Source organism: Tinamus guttatus, unplaced genomic scaffold (assembly GCF_059628265.1).
Source record: "Tinamus guttatus ecotype Peru unplaced genomic scaffold, ASM5962826v1 Tinamus_guttatus_pri_ptg000235l, whole genome shotgun sequence".
Lineage (NCBI taxonomy): Eukaryota > Metazoa > Chordata > Aves > Tinamiformes > Tinamidae > Tinamus > Tinamus guttatus.
The window spans coordinates 425944-452384 of record NW_028288769.1 but is presented as its reverse complement, the minus strand read 5'-3'; the positions used below and the strand labels follow the sequence as shown (position 1 = coordinate 452384).

The 26441-nt window shown below is 37.0% G+C and overlaps 1 protein-coding gene across 1 annotated transcript in view; it reads right to left on the bottom strand.

Annotated features, from left to right (window-relative positions):
• Positions 1–26441, bottom strand: part of NALCN (sodium leak channel, non-selective) — a 218594-nt gene that overhangs the window by 54739 nt on the left and 137414 nt on the right. The gene's annotated exons all lie outside the window — the stretch shown is intronic.

Genomic DNA, 26441 nt, shown 5'->3' with positions numbered 1-26441 from the left:
AAAAAAAAAGAAAGAAAGAAAGAAAGAAGGAAATGGTAGAAATTTTTGCTCTTTCGGATGGCAGCCTTGCTTTTCAGAAGCTAAGAACAACAACAGTAAGAAACAGAAGATGGCAGCAAAGAACTACAGAGGGTAGATCTGATATTCAAGAGTTTACGGGCTACCTTGTGCTAGAAATTGATAAATAACAAACAATTTCATATACCTTTATTTGAAAGTCATAAAGTGTGAAGATTGCTAAATAATTTTAATTTTAAAATATGAAGCATATTAGTTTCTTTTTTTAATATGCTGGTTTCTACATATCCTTCACAGTTTATCAGGGAAATAAACACCAATGTTTTTGTCTTATTAGGCACATCTTTCTGCACATGTTGACAGCTCTTCGATTTTCAAACAGAGCACAGCATTTAAAAGGAGAGAAGGCATTTAAAATTTTAAAGGCATCCAGCCCTCAGAACATGGATTATCAGGAAAACCACATTTTGATGAATATCCTAAGAAGTAAGAAAGGACTCAAAAGTGTCCATCCACATCAGTATACTCAGATACTGAGGGGCAACAAATCACATAAGGCATTTGGCACTCATAGGGGTCCTTAAGTGCCACACAACAAAGTACCCTACCTATACAGAGAAATGCTGAATGCAACGAAAGAAATCTTGTATACCAGACATGTGATATCTGCTTACATTAAGCAGCCACTCAGTCAAGTCATTAAAACAAATTATTAAGTCAAAAAGAGTCATTAATGATGCAAAAGTTTAGTAGGGATCTATGTTTATTTTAAATGGCAAGTTGAACATTAAGTATATACTGATTTCTATATGTCCAAATATCACATACCATTTTAATAAGCATACATACAATTGAGCCCGCTTAGATGTAAAGTTATGTTCTCTTTCTCATACTTCCTTGTGAAGCAGGCTGAGGAGCTTACATTTTAAACCAGATTTTCACGAGCAGCACCTGCCGGGAATGCTGCTGACAGACATCAGCTATAGATTTTTACCAGGGTGAACTGGCCAGGACGTCAAATGGAGCTTTAATGCTCCTTCATGCTGCCTAGTGTAACGCCCACTCCCACAGCATGCCATGGAAAACCTCGCGGTTGCTCTGTGGTCCTATCAGCACCAGCATCACTTCCAGCCTTAGCACAGCTTAAATTGAAAATCAATTCATACTTGGTTGGATACAAACTGCCATGTGGACTAAGAAGTGTGTGAGGGGTTGCAAAAAAACCGCAGTGTTAGTGGTAAAACCCTGAGTCAGAAGAGAAGGGCAATATTGCCAAAATCTGTGTTATGTCCATTCCTGTTTAACCGCTTCATTAATGGTCCTTAAAAGGAAGAAATTATGACATTAATAAAATTTACTTGATATAAAAAAGTGAAGAGTTGCAAATACCATCGAGAACAAGGAAAAGGACATATTTAGAAATAGGATCGGGAAATAATAAAGACTGAAAAAAAATGCAGAGCAAGAAGAAGAGTAGAAAATAAACAAGAGCTTGTAATTCAGCACAGCATCAAAAGGTCAGTTTGGGCACCAATTATATAAGCAGCCAGTGGCTATTCTCACAACCACTCTCTGTTGATTAGATAATATATAATTTTAGAAATGGGCACAGAAGTCAACAGCTCCTCACTATCTTGCTCTGAAGTGTCCGTACTTGGGTATGTATTTAGTTCCAAATAGCATTTCACCAACTTCACATCGACGAGGCAAAATAGTTCAGAAGTGAACCATAAATAAAGAGGTTTACAGAAACTGACTGTGGAAGAGGACAAAAAAAGGAGAGTGAGACTGAAGGGGCTCAATATTTTTTCTTCAGCTACCATAACTAATAACAACGTATGGAGGAAGATGAAAAATTATGAATGAATATTTCAATACAAATTACTCCAAGAATCTAACAGAAATCTATCCTATATATAGGAATAAGAGGATCAAATTAAGAAGGGGCATTTTTAGGGTGAGAGTAATGATTAATAACCTTAAATTGAAATCTATGAGTTCTTCAGAGAGATCTCTAGTGGGAAGCGCCTCATCATTTAAAATTCTGATTAGACAGAATGCTTGAAACATCAGAGTACCGCAGAAGAGAAATCTTTCATTGACAAAGAAATGAACTGCATGTTATTATACAGACTTTCTGGACTGTTATATTGTTGAAAAGCCTTTTTGCGGGCGTCACTCCTTCCCCTCATGGGTAATTTCTAGAGCAAAAAGAATGCCAGATTCTTGTTAGGTATTTTAACATGAGAACATTGCACACACACGCAGATTTTCACGTTGACATGAAATGTCTGTTACGGGCTCAGACTCCTGTTCACAAGAGTCAGTGTGCACAGAGCAGAGGACACAGGACGGACAGCAGCGCTGTTGGAAGTCTGTGCGGCACACACATCAGTGAGAGCTCGGAGGCTGGAAACCAGAGCCAAGTGCTAAGCAAGGGGACAGCAATAGCCCCTGTCTAAAACGCCGAATGATTCAAGACAGGCTTTAAAATAATCTGAACTCAAAGCAATTCTACAGAATATCTCCAATTACTCATGCTGTGAAAATATTACATATTGCGGAGCTCGAGGCGTTTAGCTTCACTGAGCTCTTCTCTACACATTTAGGTTGTAATTGTTGCTCCACACGACATACATCCTGCTTTGTACTGCTGTTTAAATGTTTCACATTTCAGCTTTCTTCAGCACATAACAAGCACATATATTTTTAAAAGTACAGTATTAGGCTGAAATGTTGTAATGAATGCAGACCATTTTTGGCAATTGCTCAATCCAAAATAAAACATCAGGCCATTTTCTCCAGATATTTAAAATTAATATTATGGATAATAAAATTAATATTGAAATTACTGAAAAAAAATGTACACTGGCCTGATTTGCTCTACATATTTCTTGTCTCCAGCTCCAAAAGCCTACTGCGAGGTGTTCACCAAATTTTTCTCAGCCTGGCACAGAAGGTTTCCTGCAAAGGAACTGATGTCTACTTCCACCAGGCTTCAGTTTACACGAGCATAGTTAAGGACACAAGCCAGTACAGCTGTCTGCCTTGAACCTAGATCAGAAGAACCTAGATCAAAATAATATACAAATGGTGCAGAGGGAGGGAGAGGAAATCTTAGTCTGGGCTCCCACTGGTTCACGGTAGCTTGAATGACAATTTCATACAAGGGTCCTGGCATCAAGAAACCCAGATCTGATTCAGATAACAGTCTCAGACGAGCACACAAGACAGCTGTGAGAAAGACAGACTTCCTGGTGAATACATCAGCATATTTAGATTTTTCTGAGAAATTATGGCCATGTGTACATTTGATTTGGAGCAATTTGAAGTGAATCCCCCAATCACTCCCACCTGTTATGTGCTAGGTTAGTTTGTGAACAATTTTGGTGAGAAAAGTAGATTCCTTTTGGAGGAGACAAAACCGCAGGCTCCACTTTCACTTCACTCCAATGCACTCCAAGGTTTACTAAAATAGAGAGTTTTAGATTTAGATTTACTAAAATAGAGATTCACTAAAAGAGGAATTAGTGTAATTAATATGGCCCCTTGAAAGCAAAAAGCATCTCTAAGTGGGTGTCCTAAATATAGAGAAAGGCATGACTGTTGGAAGAGTGAGATGGCTAGGAAGAACAAGCAGTAGGGCTAGCTCTCTAACACAGATGAGCAGTGGTCAGACAACTGTGTTGGAATGGGCAAAAAAGCATTAATCTTGTTGGGAGAAGTCGACATCTCCCACATAACTATGAGGGTCTGTCCAGATCAAGACAGGACAGCACAAGGCTCTTCATGAACTCCCACCTCTGCCAGCTGTGAAAGGCCTCTTATCCATGTTTCAGAAATAAAAGGAAAAGTTTTGTCACTTACACTTTTTTTTTAAATATACGGTATATTGCATAGAATGCTTATAAAAATATGGTATATCCCAACACTTCAGCCACAAAGATATATATGCACTGTTAGGTAGAACCCCAAAGCAAAGTCAAGAAACGGTGATTCTTAACCTTTTCGTCCTGAAACACTATGATATTCCAGCCACATAAATATTAACCTTTATGACTGCACTCTGGTCTAGGTGAAAGTAGCACATTCTTGTAAAGCATGTATGCAACTTCTTTGATAGCCTGGAGTCACTGAGGGCATGTTAAAGCTTTGGAGACTACAAGGCCTGCGTTCCCACAGTGCATCTCCATTTCTACCACAGGAGAGGACTGCAGTGCACTCCAGAGCTCCAGGTAAACGCAGGATGGTTTCACACCGGCCATCCGGCCCACGCTCCTTTCTGCAGAAGCAAAGACATGGCAGAAGTGTCTGCACATGCCGAAGTCTCATTACAGACTGCAGCCAGCAGCTTGCCGGGTGGAAGTGCTCCAGCCACCTAATACGAACACAGACGCATTGACAGCGAGAGCAGTTCACAGAGCTAACGAATGTGAGTATCTGTGCACATCATCGATTTGCATCGATACATTTGCATCGATTTTTACAGACAGGAACGTGCATTAATGTTCTTGGCAAAGCAAACAACCTGAAAGCTGAAATTTAATGCAGTTACTAAATTTCCAGGATGTTGACACTATGGTGAGAATATGGCAAAGGATAAATAGTTTTAACTATGTCAGAAGGCATAAGACCTACGCTTCCTAAGTTTTTGTTTTGCTTTGTTTTCTGCCCATATAATTTTGATCACGAAAGAACAGCTATTCCATGGAAAATAAAGGGAAGGTAAGATACACTTTTCATGTGGTCTGAGTCAAGTTTAAGTGAAATTCACTTAAAAATTGTGTAAATATTTCAATGAAATAATACGATTATGAAAAATTAACTGCAATGAACTCCTTCATTTTAGCTGACAGTTCTCGTAATGGCTGGGGATCAATCATGTTCAAAATTAAAAGCTTCACTACTGATGCACAGAGTTTATTTAGGAACTGGCCAGTTGCCCACAATAATTTCATGGTGAGTGTGAAAAGTTTAAACCTTTTGAGAAAGTTCAGGGGGTCTCACTGCAGGATAGTTTTAAATTAATATTATTTAATACATTACGGTGCATTCTTATATAACTACATTTTTTTCAGTGGAAATCTCCTTTAAGAGCTCTTTTTGAAGAATTAAGTGACATTACAGTATCTATGCTATGCTCTTAGGAGAATGTACTGTGTGCTACCAGACAAAACATTTTGAGCTAATGCAAATAAAGAAAAGGATGAAGGACATTACAAACTGAGACCAGCACCTCTTCAACAATTCTCTAAAACCTTTTGTTTATCTGAACTCTTGGATTTATTCTCACCTCAGCTTGCCAAAAACAGCTTAGAAGGAAATGCAAGTGATTAGCGATAAATGACTTGTAAATCTAACAATTAAAAATCAAGAAGGCAGATTAAATGAACCACTTATTTTCCTTTCTGTTATTACTTAAGCCATGTAGATCTGGTAATCTTTTAGGATACAAATGAGCTTCACTAAAAGGTATGTGCATGGGCAAGCTTCTACAGGCCACAGTCAGCTTTGGCCACAGTTTGTAGGAACATTTTTGTTCCTGTGCTTGGGTTAGAGTTGAAGCAAATCAGCCATTCAGTTACAACTGCTCTTCCATTAACAGTCAAGTAAATAAATAAATAAATACACAACTTTATTTGTAAAGCAAACTGCACCCTGACAAACAAAAGGTAAAAACAATCTGAAAGGTAAGGCCAAAAATATTGACAAAATCCAGTAGGTTGAATTTGTTACATCTGAATAAATGTAATAGTTGGAATAGTACACTTTATGATGTGCAAATCTTACTTGTGTGCCTGTAGTGCTAAATAAAAGACTAACAAGGTCAGAAGATTTCAACCATCCTTCACACTGGCCAGGTCTAGGTTCCCTCTATGCTCTCTGGGGTGGCCCCGCAACATAATTACAGTAATTATTTTTCTATGTTTTTTTTTTCAAGTCATCTGAAATGACATGGAAGCTTTTTGTGCAGTTCACCTGAGAATCACTTCTGAAGCCTGAAATCTGGGCTGTGCCTTTCCTGCTTCGAGAGATAAAAGAGCTTGTGAACCGGCAGGAAGATGTGAGACTTGCTGGGACAGCATCGGAGGACTGTGCTGGTCAGAGGAATCAAAGCTGGTGAGGTCTTGTCAATGCTTCTTTCAGAAGTGATCCCTTCGGTAAAATATTCCCTGAACCACAGCACAGTATCCTCTGGGAGAAAGTAGCGGGACATCCAGCACAGCACCACCTCAATGCTGTGAGCTGGGTTAAGCAATATGCAGTAAGAGTTTAACACTTGGGCTTCCTCTCTTTTTCCTTTTAGTTAACAATCTAGATCTAGTCTAGCCTACCGTCATGAATTTTGCCCTTAGGGCTCACATGAATAAATGGGCACAATGCAGACAAGAAAAAAAAAAAAAAAACCCTTGTAGGGACCGTAAAACAGAACCTACACTGATTTTAAACATATTATGTGCTACCTTGGGAAATCTTCAGTGAAATGTGCCAAAAAATATGACTACAGTGTTGCTGTCTTCACAGTAGAGATTGTACTGTTGATAGTGCAAGGGTAAAACAAACTGCAAAAAGAGGAAGGAACAAGATTACTTATGCATTTCTCATACACACAAGGTATTTTTTTAATAAACAATGCTTTTTGCGTCACAAGGCTTGTATGTTGCAAGTAGTATGATTTGGTGCTGTGATTGCCATCTTCCAATTGTTCATTTAAATTATTTATTCCTCAATTTTGCATGAATTCTTCCAAATTAATAAGTCATTGAGTAAGGTTTCACAAATAGGCTTTCTTAATAGTTTCCTTTCAGTAATTGTAGCTCCTATCAGTCCCTCGGGAAGAAATGCTGCTGACATGATGTGATTGCAATTCAAATGCTGCAAAATTTCTCTTGCAAAATCTTGCTAAGATTTAGTCCATTTATTTAATAAAGAACGGGAATCCAAAGTGTCAAAGATTTTCTCTTTGATTAACTGAGATAAATCAGATATATTTGTCAGGCTCATTACTTCATACTGCCTACAGACCCAGGCAAACTTGATTATACTTCAGCTGTATTTTCAAGCTTATTTCCCCTCTTACAGTGATATGCTACACTATTTTCAAAAGATAAAATTTGGTATTTTGTGTAGGCCCATCTGCAATCAGTATCCAAGGAATGCATTTGCTAGACTGGATTCCAACATCTTGGCTTCAGGCTCAGACACCTACCTGAGCTGTTGTAAGTTACAGTTGTCTTCATATTTCTTCACAGCTAAGACTGGCACAAGCATTTCTAGAGGTCTCTGCAAATAGATCTTAGGCTGACTACAGCTTTCGGACTTTTTTTTTTTTTTTTTTTCCCATTGAGTAAATAGTTTATATCCAGGATATTCCTAAGTTAGGTATGTGATGATCAGTGTTAGGCAGGATAAATGCAGGCCATATCAGTTGTGATAACACTCATCCCACTTAATTTTAGGTGTCCAAATATCAAATGTGTGGTTTAACTGAATCATCCAGGCACTTATAGAAAGCAGTATCTTCAGGTATCAGCTTACCCCATCCCATTGTACAAGAAAGACAAGCAGGATGGAAAAGTCCCTTCACTGAACGTAGAAAGAGCCTAAGATTACATCTGTACCAGTAATGTTAGAATGTTGGAGTATGGGCCTAAGAATCGGAAGTCTCCACATTGTTAAATTGTTAGTAAAATTGCTAGCACAGTTCTGCCCTGGGACAGCTAGTGCTCTCCCTAATGATGCCTGAGCACGGTTTGGGGTTACCATGGCTGGGGACACTCCCAATAGGTAGTTTGGACACTTCCTACTTTGGTAGTAGGTAGTTTTGGAAAGGGAAGAGCTTAGTTATATGTCTAGCTGTACATATACTAGTATACCATGCCAGTAAGCCTGCTTTAGGGACACAGAAAAGATCCTAGCCTAGACAGGTTTATTTCTTGATATAGATAGGCTAAATTATGGGATAAGTGTAGATGTCTAGTTAAGATCAGAAAAGACAAGATAAGATGACTTAGGTTAGATAAAATAAAACTCCATCCCTATTTTAAAACAATTCAAGAGTCGATACATTTCAGGGTGGATGGTTTAAAATAGATAATGGAAATAAAGCATAAGTTTAATTCTATCATGCACATCTGTTCTTGTAATATTTTTTGTACATACAAAAGCAACTTTGCCATTTTCAAATTCATTATTTTTTCTTGGGATACATAACAGAAATATTTTTGTTTTCATACAAACATTACTAAGCCATCAAATGACCTGTATTATGATAAAACCACAAGCATTACATGCTCTACTTCATTAGAGAAAACTGTGTTAAGACTTTTCCAGTACTGGGCACTGTTATTTGTTACAAATTCCATTTTTGATGAACAATAAGCACTAAGATATCTTCAAGTGAGCAAAGGCACAAAATGCATGAATTCGTCCCTTGTACAAGCAGAATTATTCAATATTGAGTACAACACGTTCATCAAGAGCAATGGTAAAATTCATTACAACCAAGAAGAATGCTTCTATTCAGGAAGGAAAGGAAGCAGCACTGCAATGCTGCAATTCAGGGACACTTAAATCTTTGCTTGCCTATTCCAGAGCCTGCACAAAGGAAAATTCATGGAGGTAGCTTAGTAAATGGTGCTTACCTACAGGCAGCCAAGACATACAACTTCATCTGCCCTGTCAGGTTCACAGAAAAACAGAGCCAATCTGGGAGATGATAATTAGAAAAAGATTTTCAAAGGTTCTGACCACAGGCAGCTCCCATTTATTTTAAAAGAGCTGAGGAAATGCAAGAGAACCAGGCTGTGAGTGACTGAGGAACTCATCGTCTTGACCTCCTGTCGGGATGCAGACACTGGGAGAAGTATAAAAAAAGCAGAATGGCAATGAGGTCATGGGGATAAAAGACGCATTCTGCAGGGGACCTCTGTGACTCTGCTCCTAGTTTAATAAAACAATATAACATTGATTTAGATTTTCTTAGCACTGAGGTATAGGATGACTGGAATTTGATTCCCTAATACAAAACCTTAATACCATGTAATTTATATAAGCTGATCAATGCATCCTCTGAGGAATTACGTGAGAAGATTACCATTAAACTGACAGGGACTTGTAACATATCCGACTTGATTGACTGCTTAGTTTCATCTGCATCGTAGGGAATATAATTGTGCTACGAGGACCTAATTGTATATTCCTAAAGAAACCTATGTGTTTCCTATGAATCTGTGACTGCTGTTAGAGATGTAAGTGGTTATGTGTAGATGTTGAGTGATACTTGTCGCAGGTTGAGATGCAGCTGCATGAGCTGTTGTATGTAGCTTCTTTTGGTTGTGGCAATGTAAACCTATGCCTATAAACAACATCTTCTTTTTAGATGCTTTACAGTGCTTATAAATGTCACTGGAAAGGGACATATTGTCAGTGATCAATGACTTTAATAATATCTTCTAATATTTAAAAGGTCACTACAAACACAACAAGTTTAATCTATTCATTATGATCACTGTAGCTAGGACAAAAACACTTAATTTGCAACATCGAATGATACTATTGGGGTGAGGCACATAAGAGAAATCTTGCTAACAGTGACAGTGAAACTCTGGAATCCACTGACCAGAAAGACTGCGAAACCTTTATCATTTTATAACAGGCCGGACAAACATTTTGCAAGAATGTATTACAGCTAGAGGATGGACAAACTGTTGTATCCATTTTCTGAGGGATTTTTCATAATCCCTCAGGGCAGTAGCCAAACCACGTTTTCCAGCTGAATGAAGATAACTGTTCATACAATCATGTTATTGATAAGGCTAAGGACAGGCCACAAGTCCCTGATGAAATGACAGCATCAGCAGCAACAGTAACAAGCTTTCCCTGTTGGTGATTGCTGATGCATTGGATGCTAAGTCCAACTACTTAGAACTGATGACAGGTATTCATATACTCAGCTGTCAACTGATGCTTATTATGGTACTAAAAAGAACTATGTGTTTCTGAAAGAAGCATGTTGAAAGCAAATTACATGAGACCGTATAATGAAATGAAGCCACAACCACTGAACATAGAACTTGTTTCTCTCTTAAAATATTTTAAAAATATTTTCTATCTTTAAAAATTATATACTTACATCTATACATTATAGAGCAGCAATTACATTATTTTAAATATGCATTTGGGAAATTAAATATATATATTTTTTAGAAATTTGTTTGGATATTTTATGTTTTTTACAGATGATATATTGACAAAATATGTTTGCCTACCATCACATCAATAATAAAATCGACAGCAGATAAACTCTGAAAAATGCTACTTAACCATTAGAAAAATAATCTGTAATAAATCAATGTGCAGAGTAGTAGCAGCTCTAATTTAAACAAGTTGCAACACAAATGCATTACATCATATATTATTAGATAAGATAAGCAGGTCTTTTGGAACTATTAAAAGTATTAGTAACTTTGCTGAAAAAGCTGAATACTAAATTACTTCAGCGTTTCCTTAAGAACTTACTGTTATTTAACACTGCAACTCCCAACATACAAGGATCTTTAATTATTAATGTAGTACTCCATAAATCTTAAGATTTGGAGTAAACTCTCTTGAAATATAGGACTTCAGCTTGACATTAGTTAATTTAAATTCAAGAAGGTATAACAATTGTTTCAACAGAATCTTTTATTCTTTATGAAATCTATTTGGTTTCATTTCCACTACTGCATTTCCAATATTGAATGTATTGTATAATGAAAAAGGCTATTTAATCAGAAAAAAATAATGTTTAACTGAGTTTACAGTACTTTCCAAAAGGTTCATTTTACACACTAATGTAACAAAATTATCTGAAGTGGAAAAAAAAATAAAGAAACATATTCAGGAATAAGTTAAGTTACTAGATTTTACTTCAGATAAGAAACATTGTATGTGATTTTCATTGAATAAAAATACCGTTCCACAAAGAACTGATGCTGCAGTAATGAACTCTTGACGAGGCTGGCAGGGCGACTGATATCTAATAGGGAAAACTACCTTTTGTAAATAATCTTGTGGGTGTGATCACTCATGATTTACAACCATTTTCTACAGGTAGACATCTGGTTTAAAAGCAATTGAAATCAGGTCCTAAAATAGTATGCCTTCACTTGCATTACTTTGCCTAATGGGGCCTACAGACAACTCTTGCTGTTCCAGATTGCATCTTGGCTAGTGGTATAGAAAGTAATATTGTGACAAGATGGAGTGGGAATCTGTGGGAGTGGGAGCCCAATGAATTAGGCTTGTTCAGACCACAGAGAGAAGTCTCAGAGGGATCTTATCACACTGTTGCACGATCTAAAAGGTAGTTATAGGGAAGATGGACATACGCTCTTCACAAGTAGACTTGGTGACAGGCCAAGAGGCAACTGGTACGAGTTGCTTCAGGCAAATTTCTGTCTAGATAGAACAAAATCAGTTCAACCTAAGGGCACACAGAGGCAAACAGGAAGGACACAGTGGCTGATCCTAGTCACCTGACAAACTTTCTTGGCTGGACTAAATGAAAACAAGTCAGTTTGCTGCCATGACTGCTTCCTCTCCCACACAAATAGGTTGGTCAATTTTTTGCTTGGATTTTGCTATTCCCCTTCACAGGAGACAAAGATGGTTCTCTTTGCATTCGTGTGATGATGGATTGCTTCCTTGAAGAGGCAGATATGCGTACAAGTCCCCCTTTTGTTCTGAAATGGTGCTCTCACTTGTTGGATTTTATGCAGGAGAAGTGCGCAAGCTTCCTCAATCTTCTGTCATGTTTAAAAAAGGGTGACTGTTCAGTTATGGAGGAAGTGTCAGAAGAACTCCTCTGTGCAGATAATAAATTACTTATACTCTGGTAAATAAAAATCTCAATAAAAATATAACAAATTCACCTTTCTAAGCTCTTGCTTTCTCTTTAGACTGAATGGAGAATTGAATCACATGTGAAGGCCAGGTCTTTAGTTTTATAAGTATACAAGGATTGTGTAGAGTATGTACAAAAACGTACAGATCCACAACTTCCTGTGGGAGTAAGATCCAGTTCAGAAAATGTACTGCAGATTTATATGACAAAAATGAATCCAAAAGCAAACACAGAATGGATTTTTAAGGATCAAACTCTGATCAGGATAATGAGTAATACCTTGCAAAGACTCTCGTTTCTTCCAGACACCTACAGGACTGTCCTTACTTCAGAGGATGGAGCATCTAGAAAAATATATGTGCACTGAGAAATATTTGCTGACCATTTTCAGTCAACTAAATACAGCAAAAGATAAAGATTAGATGAGCTCCTGGAGATAGAAAAATGAGGTAAGAATTTTCCTCCTTGGTGATATAAATGAAGGAGCAGAAGCTTACATGTATATTTTTCTTATTGTTATTCATGTATTCAGTTTATTTTCTAGCAATGGAAATAATATCCAAAAAAATTCTAACTTAAAATAACACTATTTTAAATACTCTGTATATTGCCTGGGAATGGAGGGACCCCAGGAATTTTGTGAACTTTTTACTCTCTTCCCTCTATGGTAAAAAGAAGGATTTAATGCATTTTATGTAGTGCTTAAAATTCAGTTTGGAACCGTTATTATACTTTTCTTTTGTTAAACAAAATGTATTTGACACTTATCTTTCTTGACAATTGTTAAAAATCCATTTATATGGGATCAGCTATAACAGAAACATAATTTTTCATTTTTGTTCTATTTTGTAGATATCTCCCATTTGGAATTACTTCAAGCACTATTCTCAGAATACTTGGTGGCAAGTAAATCTAATTAGGTTTTAAAAAGATTTTAGCATACACACACATATATATGTGTATATATAGAGAGATATAATTTTATGCGGACTGTATGTTTAAATTAGATATACTAATTCTAACACCTCGTTAGCACAATATGTTTCACAAAAAAATCCCTATGTCGAAACTCCCACTTTAACGATGAAACTTCATCACACAAGATTTGAAGTGCAAGGTTTGATGCTCTTGCTGAAATTCTCACTGGCATCTTCCTACATTGCAGAATGGTGGTGCTGGGGAGAAGGGCAAAGGGATCAGAGTCTGTGATATGACCAAATGTGTTTAGGATTCTGGAACGGGTACAACAAAACAGGATTTGATTAGGAATTCCCTAATTTTCTGCTTTGCAGCTCTTCACTATACAACCCCAACAGACATCCCCAAGATGAAAAAAAAAGGAGAGAAAAAAACAAAAAGACAAGGAAATAAGATGATTCTCACTACCTTGATCCATTCCTTTGATTTTTCACATCTCTATTCATTTCTGGTTTACAAGATGCTTCTATAGGTATGCCAACTACTCTGTATCTCAGGCAGAAAGCCTCAGAAATCCTACCTTTTCCATCTCTTCCCATATATACAATTGAAAGATAAGATATCACTTGGCCTATCTTCTGTAGACACATGCCTGAAAAATCCATTATCAAAGTGCTTAACCTGTCATTGTCCCTGTACAGTACTGAGCTACGCAATTTGGGCCCACTTATCAAGTTTCTGTGGAAAATAAACCCAAGAACTTCACACTGAAAAGTATATGTGTGTCATAAAGTGTGAGGTTTTGCTCCTCACTGAATAAAGGAGATGTTAATAAGTCTGCAAAAATGATGCTTTTACCACTATGACAGTAAGACTCTTCAGTATTGTAAGAGAGAGGTCAAAAGTACCTACAGAATGAATAATGACTGAAGCCGAGCGCCCAGCCCTGGACTTCCCTATAAAACAGATTGCTTTTAAATGATAACTTGTTTCACCATAAAAAATACCCGAGGAAAGCAACCAGAGACCTTGGGCAGGCAGTAAGACAAAACCCTTGAAAAGTTGCACCGGCAAAGCATCAACAAGCTAGCTGAATGCAGAAAGGGAGAGCTTCTGGTCATTTTTGCTAAATGCTTTTTTTTTTTTTTTTCCTATTATCGACTTAATATTTTGAACCTTTGTTAAAAAGAAAATAATTTCCAGGAAATGGTGCTACAGGAATTACATCCTAGCAGGTCCACACAGTGGTTACCTTACTTAATAAAAACAGAGATGGGGTTTATAATGGATATTAATTATGACTCATTCCAAGATATGCCAAATTTTCTTGCAGTTGCTGAGCACTTTAAATGGACCTAACCAGGAAACAGTTCAGTCAAATTCTGAAGCTTCATATACAAGCATACAAAACCATAATATAGTGGAAGTAACAACAGGGATGGTAGAAAAGAGAGGACACTCAGGAATCATTTGACTGGAGTGACTCTACATCATAACACAAAAGCTAGGGGGGCATCAAATGAAATATCTGGTGGCAGATTCTAAATAAAAATAGAAATATTTCTTCACATATTCTATAGTTCTTCGGTTATAGTTATCTTTGGTGCTACATGCTATAGATGCTAAAGTATACACAGATTTTAAAAGTGATTTAATAAATGACTCCAGGAAAAATCTGCCAAGAACTACTAAACAAAAAGATACCATGTTGGACAACGAATCACTGGAGATGGACTATCACTGAAGTATGAAATATCACCAGGGAATGAAATATCCCTGTGTGCCTTCACTGTTTGTATGCTATTCCCTAAACATCTTCTATTGGTCACAGATTGGATATTGGGGGATCTTTGTTTTGACCTAGTACAACTGTTCTTGTGAGTCTACAGGTGCTTCCTCAGCAAGCGTCCTAGCAAATGTGTAAACACAAAACTTGGCACACAGTGTTTTTACCAGAGAGACAAAGAGCGACACCATGACATTCACTGATCAGAAGTACCTGCCAAGGGCCCGTCAGTGCCTTGGTTCTGCCCTCGGATGACGACCACATCAGCCTCAATCTAATGAGAGTTTGCATGTGGACATGGCTGTCTAAAAGCTGTCCTCACCCCAGAAACAGTGTGGTAGGGCTGCAGAGGGCTTTCCCCTGACATTAGGGGCCATCATCTTGCATGGGGAATACCAGGCAACATCACATTTCAGGAGCAGTAGTTTTACAGTAGAGGTGCTAAGAGACTTACGTTTTAACTTAGCACGCTTGGGTCAAGGAAAGTAAAACCCTCTAAGTAGGACTTCCAGCACGCTGCTACTAAAAACAAGATTTTGAGGTACGCCACGCCATTGTACTACTGTCAATGGATAAAATAACAAAATAACCTGGTGGAATTAAGGCATGCCTGATGCAAAAAAAAAAAAAAAAAAAAAAAAGCACTTGCATTGCTGTTATATATGGCACTGTTGGAGTTGTTAAGGATTTATTTATTTTTTCTCTTTCTTTTAACAAGCTAAATTATTATAAGGTCCCAGTATACATTTTCAAATTTTGAGAATATATTATATTCATATATACACACACACACATGCACATACATGTATGCATATATATATATATATATACACACACACATATAATATGTGTGTGTTGATATATATGTACATATCACATAAAATTGGCCTGGATTCGAAAAGGGATCTGTGGTTGCTCTGCAGCCTGCAAAAATCAGGGCACTTCTTTGAAAAACTTGGAATACTTGACAAGTGCATTATGTGGGGGTGTGTGTGTGTACCTGCACTGGCACATGCATATGTAAGGAAGGTATTTGCAGAAGCAAAATGGAGAAGTTTTATGATTCTGAAACCATTTGTGGATAAGTCTGTGTTTGTCAGCAGATTCTAAATTGTAAAAACTGCTTGTATATTTATACATTAGAGAGAAAAAAAAAAAAAAAGTTATGTCATTGAGGTTAGGTTGGAAAGGAGACCCAAAATATACATTTAGGAAATGATAATCAGATGCCTCAAACAGAAAGATATGCATCTGCAAATGCACTTCATATCCTATATTCTTTTCAAATAACATAAAAACAACTTCAGAAAGAAGAGCTTGGTCTGACATTTTGATCACTGCCATTTTGCCCCTGAACATAATTGCTTATACTATTGCCTAGAGGATACCTCATCCTCCCAGAACTCACACGTTATTTTTAGTGCAGAATGGAATGTAGCACATTGCAAGCATCTTAACTACCTCAAGGCACTGGTGGTATAAACACAAAATATCTAATTTTGAGTCATTTTTTTGTGTGGACATTTTAAAAGATCAATATTGAAATCCTTCATCTTCTTTTATAGTTTTTTTTTCTCCTTCTTTAGAACTTAAATGTAACTTAATGAAGCAATCTGCACATTTTAGAAGGATGCAATCAAAGTCAAATGACAATTAATTTCTTCATTACTGTTAGGAGTTGAATTATACCTTTCCTACAAAGCTCCATGCATGAGCCCGTGCTTTCTTTTTACCCCGATGTCTGGAATCCTCTGGCCCGTAAGTAAAAAGTAATTGCTATTGACTCACATGTTTAATAGCTGCCTTCCTAAAGACCAACTGCTTCTATATAGAATAGCATAACATAAACCCTAATATGACTTTGAGTTTTGAATTGGTGCTTCCATAAAGTTTGCACCTAACACTAAAACCTCCTCTTTCAACTGTGAGCAATTAATGGAGGCACCTGGCTGACTAAAACTGGTACCCTGCACTCCAGAAAAAGGACAGAAAAAGAGGGAGAGAGAAATATTGACAGGAAATAGCTTATCCTATCTAAGATCTGACTCTTCCTTTAAAGAAGCCTTTTCCTTTACACTGCTCAGGGAACTGAGGCCAATCATACTACCAAGGTCTTGTATTAGAGAGGAGGAATCCAAGACCTAAAGTCAACTCCAATGGAACTAGCGGCAATGAGTTTTAGTAAGATCACAGCTTTAACATTTAAATGAGCAGCTGTGAGGCATTTTAATTTAGAATTCTCTATGATATTTTATGACAGCTTTGCTATTAATTTGAGCATTTGCAGGACTGGTTCAATCTTTACTAGTAGATATGCCACATTTTTGTACAGGGATTCATCTATAACTACTAGTTTAAACCTCCAAATTACTATGTTTATGTTTATAGAAAAAAATGGTTTCTACAGTTTCTAGACTAGTTTGCCAAGTCATACAACTAATGCCATATTATTACGCTAAAGTAATGTCAGCGCCCCAACTAGTGTCAGTACTAGGCAACTAAGCGAGCTCTGAGTTCCACATTTAGTCTACAGCTTTCAAAAGAGCAGTTCAAATAAGCGAAAATTATACGGAAGTTTGTTATATGACAGCAAGGTTCCATTTCTTATACGTATTTTTCTTTAGTACTCAATTGCCATACTTTATTTTTCTTTAGGACCTAAATTAGCACACTTAGTGAAAAAGAATGAGAAAGGATGGGGACCCCTTTTCTCTCTTCTGTTCTAGCAAAGGCCCTCAACATCATCTATTGATTCTTACTGGTATTACAGAGCTGCTCAGAGATTTCAACAGAGCCTGAAAACATGTTGTATCAGCACACTGTAGACAGATATTCATGAGCATGGAATCTGAATTCATAAAAGCACAGGAAGATGCATTGAAGAAATTACCACTATTCCCACTTTGTAGATATAAAAGTGCCTTTCACTTATACTGAAGATCCTTTCCATCAAAGTGACAGTAAGAGTACTCCACCTAAATAATGATTGGTCTTCAGTGACTTGTCCAAGTCAACAAAACAAGTCTGGTTCAAGAAAAGGAAGTCTTTTTATTTTTATCTTTTTATTTTTTCCAAGTTTTTACACAAACATTGAAAGTCCTTTCAGAGCTCAGGAATGAAAAGGGGCAGTGGGAAACACATGGAAGTAATGAATGTAACAAAAGACGAAACCAGGCTCATGATGGCTTACCCTTGCTATTTGTAGCAATGCAAGAGATCACTTTTCCCTCTGTTAGGTGTGACATTTTGAGGACAGTCATGGGACACGGGTAATGATGGAGCAACATTGTGCTAAGCTTGTACTTGACATAAAAAATCATTGAATAAAAGGTTGGCAATATAATTTAGAAATCTTAGCTCCCATTTGATCATTGTTTGTAGAGAAACATTCTGCAACTGCAATACATGATCACTGCACTGCGACGGCCAGTGGACACTGAGTATTTTCATGGCTATGTAATATTTTTTCTAAGCTTTGTACTATTACTGGCAGACAGGAAGCTCCGATTTGAAGCACATTCATTTCAGGTGTCAGAACAGCACCTTGAACTAACTGATTTGATTTCTACACGAAGTGATACTGAGAAGAGATGATGGTCATTATGTAGTTTGTACTGCAGTTCACCTTAGTTTTATATAACACAGTTCTGTTGAGGTTAATGGCGAAACTCTTGCAGACTTCACTTGTGCCAATAAGCCAGCTTTAGTAGCTTGCAGTGGTAGCTCTAACTTTTTTTTTTTTTTTCTTTAGTAGCTCTGAGGTTCTTAACAGAAAGTGTTCTAGTCGATTTGTGCATTTGTATGCACATATGCAAGTATAAGTCAGAGCGGGTATCACACAAAAAGAGAACAACAGAGATTATTCATTTTCAAAATAACACTAATAAGACAAGAATAGTTAGTTGTAGCTGGGAAATAGAAAACACTGACCACTACCTTGTAAAGGCCCTTATAACTTTAAGCTCCGATGCGCCCATGCTCAGCCCAAACTGCTACTTGCTCTTGTGAGCACAGGGACAGTCAGCAAAATACCCAGGGAGGACTACTGTGCAGGCATATGAACGCATAAAAACACGCACTCTCTGCAAGATTTTATAGCATTGGTAAGAAATGTTATCTACGGAAACTCTCATCATCTGTAACAAATTACAGCAAGCAATAAGTTTTCATAGATACCTTTCTACTTTTTTTTTTTAACTAATATTTAAATGCATTGCAGAGTCTGACGTCACCTTTTCAAGACAGACAGGAGTTCAAAAGAAAGGACCTTTCAAAATATAAGTGATGCAAAGTGCATACAAAGACCACATTACCGAACTCTTGGAGAAAATCTTAGTCACAGTTTGTTACAAATGAGCTTCTACATAAGCTACAGCCTTGGCAAGTAAATTGGGCAAGGCTGACCTCAAAGAACTGAACCAGAATATAAATCTTTTAGGTAAAAAAAAATATGTATTTTGAAAGATAATTTATGAAGTTTTAAATGAGAAGAAGAAAAAAAGGAAGAAAAGGGGGATGAAAGGTAGTCTAAAATTACAGAACCTAATCACAGAACGTAAGGACTGTTCTATACTGTAGGGAACAGCATTCCTTGTATCACATGAAAACTACATGATCATTGATTCTTGAATGACTTTAGTCTAAGCCAATGATAACTTTGCAGGATATGGTAAATGGAAAAACAAACAAACAAACAAACAAAATGACACTTAAAAGCCTTTTTAGAAAAAGTTCATGTGGACCTATTGATACCACAGGTCAAAGACTACAAACGACAGGCAGCATTAGCAATCCTGGTTCCTAGAGCAGCTCTGGCAAGTCTTAAAATTACTTGCAGCTATTGGAAATAGCTTGTTTTCTCCAAGCACATGTAATTATTTTCCTGGATCCAGTACTGAGATACACATTAGGAACTCACCAAAGACATGGAGCAAACAAATGTATCATATTTTTCTCTTCTGAAAAAAAAAGTTAGTTATCCATATGATTATGGAGGCATTCTGAAAGAACAGACTATTTAGTATAGCCACCTTAGCATCTTCAATCCAACCTTTTTCTTTGGTTAATCTTGGTAAAATTGTCAATTGCTTAGCACTTCACTATTCCAGATGTGCTGATTTCTGCACACTCTTGCATTTTAAAAATCAAATCACAGATGGTTAGGTTTGCAGGTAACTGTGCAACAATTTTGCCTTGTTTTAAAACCTGAATTGTTGATGGTTTCATAACAGGGAGAAAGGGAAGATTAAGGGTGTGTCCTTTCCTTTATTTTTCTCTTAACAGAATGCTTTTAAAATGATTTGTTTTTCAATGAGCTGTTTCCCTCTGATAAATAAATAAAGTGTTTTGCTTTTAATAAGCCATGCATTGTGGTAAGCTCTTTGCAGACTACTGGCTAACTGCCACGTGAACATGTTCTGTCAGAAAGCAGGCTTTTACATGGAGAGAAAAACAACCCTTGTAGAGCCTTAGTTGGTTTATGTGCTTTCATTCTGACAAGGAAAACTATTCATTTTCCGAGCCCTCTCAGAGCGTGTAACTATATTGTCTCAATTCCCAAACTCTCAGTAAGGAAAAGCTTTTGCTCTTCTTTTGTGGCAGGCCACCTATTCCCACTGTCCTTCATTCTGGATGATCTGGAGATCTGGACTTCCTTCTTCTAAAGGAACTAGGCTTAGGAAGCAGAGCACCATGGCCTCCCTCCTCAGGCTGGAGCACATGGCCTTCAGCTTGGCTGACAGTCAGGTTTGGACTTCACTTCTCTCTGTAACAGCTGAATTAATGCCTTTGTTACCTCTATCCTCTATAAACCTCTCATAGGGGTTTAATTCCGAAGATTTAATGACAATAATATAGGCAAACATTAATCCTTAAATATTTATTCTCAAAAGTTCACAGAGAAAAGTTAAAAGAAAATTAAGCAGGGCACTTTTTGTGTTTACTTCATTTGTCCTGCAGACAATCATATGAAAAGACAGCAGCAGGAATGTCTAGCAGAAGCTATAAAAATAGTATGTATTTTCACTAGCTAGAAAACCACAGAGCTGTTTCAGTTGTTAGAACTGCTTTACATAAAGACATGATAAATACCTGAAGGGCAGGAGCGTATGGTAATCAAATCCCTTTCCTTAGTACCTAGGAATGCTTAAAAAGGCAAACAAACCCAGGAAAAGCTCAGCTCTGGTGAGGCTGCACCTGGAGTAATGTGTGCAGTTCTGGGCTCCCCAGGACATGGGGGACATGGAGCTTCTAGAGAGGGTCCAGCACAGAGTAACTAAGGTGATTAAAGGGACTGCAGCATCTGTCGTATGAGGAAAGACTAAGTGAGCTGGGCCTGTTTAGCTTGGAGAGGACTGAGAGGGGATCTGATCAACATGTACAAATACCTGAGGGGAGAATGTAAAGCGGATGGGTCCAAACTCTTCTCGGTGGTGGTCAGAGACAGAAAAAGGGGTGATGGGTATAAATTGAAAGATAGGAAGTTTAATCTCCATATGAGGAAGAACTTTACTGTGAGGGTGACAGAGCCCTGGAACAGGCTGCCCAGAGAGGCTGTGGAGTCTCCTTCTCTGGAGATCTTCCAAACCCGCCTGGATGCCACCCTGTGCCACGTGCTCTAGGTGTCCCTGCTAGAGCAGGGGGGGTGGACTAGATCTCTAGAAGTCCTTTCCAATCTCAACCATTCTGGGATTCCATGATAAGCATAAATAAACAGACAGATTGCAACAGCAAACATCCTAAATATAATACCCTAGACGTTGGTGATGAATCCTTGGCCTTTTCTTCCTGTTCGTCTAATTTCATGACAACAACAACAACGACAATTAAATAACCACCCAATAAAACAGAATGAATTAAAGCTTATAAACATCTCCAGCACTGAAAATAGAAGCTTGCTATGCATGAGAAAGACAAAGAAACCCATGGATGATTACGTCACAGAACTGACTTTTGTATTTATCTCTGGAAAGGGTCGGCATACTGCTCATTTTTTATCTCTTTACCCGTGTGATTTCCATATGGGGAGCCCAGTTTATGTGAAAGCTTTCTCTTGCACCAGGACTTTAGGCCTTGAATGCAACACTGAAAACTAATCATTAGAAGAAAGTTTTGGTCCAAAATAGAGTGGTGATTATTCACAGAGCAAGAGCCAAGTTCAAAAACTTGGTTCAGAAACCTTGAAAGATTGGGAAATCAGTAGTACATTCTTGGATTTATTAAAGCTTTCCTAATATACCTAATATACCAAAAACATTCAAAGCAATATTTCCTAAGATTGCTTTGTACATCTCAGAGATGTTTTGAACCTGGATAAATTCCTTCAATGACGAATAGAGAGGAGTGAATAGAGGCAGCAATGAATGTATGATCTAATGTAAACAACAGACTGCACAGATTATGTTTAGGTACGAAAGAAAAATGTGAAAAAATGGGAGCCATAATGAATGTGGCCGACAAGGTGACCATACTAACAGGTAGAAGACCTGCATGCATCACAGTCATTTCTTTAAAAAATCTCCCAGAATCTTTATACTTATGAAGCAACACTGATTAACAGATCACTGTGAGGAATATAATTTACTACTGAGGATATTACAGATATCCTCAGCATCACTGAGATTGAAGCTAGAGCCTTGCTCCCTGGGGAAGCAATTATTTGCAACTTTGTCATTTAAGAGCAAACATAACTACAAAAATTTGGTAGGGTACATTAAAACCTCGAAGAATCACATTTTGACATGTGCCCACGGTAAACAGCAAATGTCTGCATCTGTGTAGACTGTGACATTGCTACCTCTGAGCATGCTTCTCCAGAGGAGCTACCTGTCCTTCAGAGCCAATCCAGGAAGATGTTGGGAATATCTGTAAAGACGGATGGATTTTTGTTACCCCTCTTTGGCAAATAAAAAGTGCCTGAAACTAGAAACACACTCTCTTAAAAAACTAAATTCAGAAGCTAAGAATACTGCTTTTTTTTTCTTCTATGGATGGAGAGAGAAGCACCTTTGAATGTTGGTTTTGCTGCTTGTTTCTTTCCATTAAAAACAAGCTTAATTTAGATTAGGATCCCAATCTAGGACCTTCACTAAGATGCCTTGCTTTACTTACAATGATTTCATTTAACTTCAGGAATGTAAAAGTGCTCAGACATATAAATGTCTATGAAAATTGGGCTCCTATTTATAGAAAGTTGAGATTCCTGTCTTTTAACCTTATTCACTGAAGGCCAGTCATTTTGCCTGAATTTAGTTGTCTATCTCTAATCAATAGAAAAAAAAATCACCTAATTCAGATGAGATTACACGTTTTCTGGAAGACATCTAGGGCTACATGGGAAACACAGATGACTATCTTAGACTACATGTCTAACTTTTTGCATGGCTAAAAAAGTAGCATGATTTATATCTTTTCACATTTTAGAAAATTTCATTTTTTCGCATTTTTCTAGATAGAGATTACTATTTTCTAAAATGTCAAAGGATATGATTCATGTTATGCCAAGAAAAAAAGATTCTCAATCTCTTAGATTTTTTTTTCTTGGTTCAAAACTGTTCAAAAACTTGAGGAGAACTGCTTTTAAAGTTCTGAGTATTGGATATAAACTACAAAAACATTAAAAAATGAGGTTATACAGCCAGAATGCTAACAATCTATTTTCTCCAAAGTATGTCAGAAGATGTGTTGTTACTTCTTTTCTCAAATATAACCACATTTTTTTTAAGTGAACAAAGTTTTTAATTCTTTGGTTATTTCTTTTACACTGATTAAAAAGGTGAAATTAATTGCTCTGTTAGATATGGAAAACAGGGCACTGAAAATATTTTCTAACTGTATCAAAATAATAATTGCATAATCAGCAATGATTAGTGATTGCATGTGAATTTAACATCAAGAGTACAAATCATGCTCCTCTCTAGCTTAAAAAAGAAAACGAATACTACAATAATCACAGAAAGGAAAATTAGTGTTTGCTCTGGAGCTGCAGGTTTGAATTTTCTGGCACATGCACGAAGAATTTGTTTAATAAAGATCCCTACCCTACAAGCAACATGACCCTCCTAAAACCAGCAAGAAGCTATGGTGATCAGAAACCTGCAACACTGTGTATTATTCTACATAATATAAATCTCTGCTTTGAAGCTTCCGTTTGAACTCATTTTATTTAGAGAAAGAATCTAGAAGGACTCAGCAGAATTCTGTTAGAAAATACCTTGCTCTGTCTTGACTAGCTTTAACAACCCTTTTGCACATGCATTCTTGCATGAGAAGGCAGCACTTTGAAATTCATTTTTTGAATATTTGTGCTAGAAATGTCTTGTACAATGTCCAGAAAACATCTGGACATCAGTAAGAGCCTGGTATAACCCTTTTCTCTCAGGAAAAGGAAAAGAAAAGGAAAGGAACTACTATGGAAACAGGTTTGGGGCTATTTCTCTCATTTCTGACGGCAATCAACTTGTGATGAACTGTACTTCCCTTCTTATTGTAGAAGAGTGGCTTCCCTTTCTGCTTTGACTTCTAATAATGACTATTCTAAAGAAGACCATGGTTTGTTGAACTGCCTCTTTTTTTTTTGGAAAACTTCTAAGCTGTACAAAACCTGACCCCGATCTGCTGATGTCAAAATGTGCTATTCAGACATTAAGAGTCATGAAAAACACAAATTTATCACATACGCACACAGACACACAGCATATTAAAGGTGAAGGGGCTATCTTCACTTCTGACGTTCTTTGTTTATTCAAAAAGGTCTCTGTTTTCAACATGAAGGGGTTAACAGCAAGATGTTAAAATGACAAAATGTGTCTGTGTATATAATACACACACACATAAAAATATATTATACATATATAAATATATTTATTATATAATACATATGTACACAGCCTCCTGCATGCTTTCCATGGTGTGAAGCAGAATCAGAGGGAAAGGAGCTTGCACAGCTAACAGGCATCTTCACTGGTGAGAGTGCGAAATTTATTAAATTAGAAAAACAATGTCTCTCGGCTGCATACTCTGACGACTCCTCCAAGAATTTCTGTTGCTAGGTAATAAGGTGTGTACGAAGAAAATATTTTTAGTAATGAATACCATCTGCACTCATGTTGCAAGTGTGCAGAAGAGAGCACACACAGCGCACGTGTGACGATCTGACAGAAACCGGATCTTCCCGACGGACAGAATTCCTTTGAAGCAGTAAGACTACTGTTATGGGAGATTTCAACAATTTAGAGTGAATGGATACTCACGACTGACTTGGGACACCTAAGCCCTACAAGGGACTTTTGTTCTTTTCCTAGCTGGACTGGAAATTTATGCATGAACCCCACAGACAACAGCTTTTTCAGGTTTTCAGCTTCAGTTAATTTGCCAGTTGTAAATTAGGAACACAACAGTCTTGTCTGGTAAGCCTTAAGTTTAATTTCCCAAATTTAGTGAGGCAAATGGGGTAGATATCATGAGTAAAGGCAAATAAAGACCATTTTATATTTTAATACTCTGAAAATTATATATATAGTTCGTTTATACACCAAAGGAAGCCACACTGTCATTTTCTTAACATGGAAAAAGAAAAGTAGTCTTTCTCTATTCAACTTTTCATTCTTCTGTGATTTCATATAACTCTATTGCCCAGACACAAAATATTGGGAATATTTCACAGTCAGTTTTAATTTAGCAGACCTTATTAATTTTGTGTCATAAGACTGCATCACTTCACTAATAACCCCATTTTCTAGGTAAATTATGAATACTGAGCAGCACAGGTCCCAGGCAAAGCAACCACAGAACTCTACAAGTATCTTTCTTGCAAAATCATTTCTTCCCATCTTTTGTTTCCTATCTTTTAGTCGCTTCTCCAAATGAGCATCTTCTTATTTTGTGACAGCTTAGAAGCAAGAAGCTGAGATAATGTACTACACTTGAGAAATAAGTAGTGTCATATAGGTCACATTGCTGCAAGCTACAAACTGTGTTGTAGATGAAGGAAGAATAATTTACCCAGGTTGGACAGGTTGAGGATAAAAATCATGGTTGGCTTCATATTTTCTTCTGGTATTTATGGAGTAGGTGCCAAAGGAGTAGAAAGTATGCACCAGCTGAGTAATTGAGAATGTAAAGTGTAGTGAATGAAGCTATGGGAATCCCAAAAGTTTACAAAATTCTGGTAGGAAACAGAAAAAAAATGTGCTAAGAAGGGCATATAAAACTATAAAAGCTTGTAGGCATACATAATTTTATGAAAATATCAGAAGTATAAAGTACAACGTGGGTGAAATAGAAATCATGTTATTAAAAAATATGTTGACACAGAAGACATATTAGAAACTTGGTAGAAGAAACTTGAAGAGAATTTGTATTTTAATTAACAATGATTTAAATGATTTAATTAGTCACCTAGAACAACACACAGCTTCTGCAGATGTCAAAAATACTAACTGGAAAGGCACAGATCTATTTCTTTATAGAAAATGTCTTGATTAAAGCATAATAATTATCTCACTATGTTCCTCCAACTTATAGTACATTTTTTTTTATTGGGAAATTCAAAATATAACTGAATTTAAAACTCTTCCTGATTTATCATCTGAGATAAGACAACCAATAACTTGGTATAATTGTGCACAGTCACCATCAACATGGAGTTAATGATACCATCACATTTCCCCACAGGTAACCTTTTCTGTTTGAGTCACTTAATCAGTTCTACAATCATAGAATCATAGAATCCTTAAGGTTGGAAGGGACCTTTAGAGATCATCTAGTCCACCCCTGCCCCCACACACACAGGGTCACCTAGAGCACACATCATTCCAATCCCTCCATAGGATT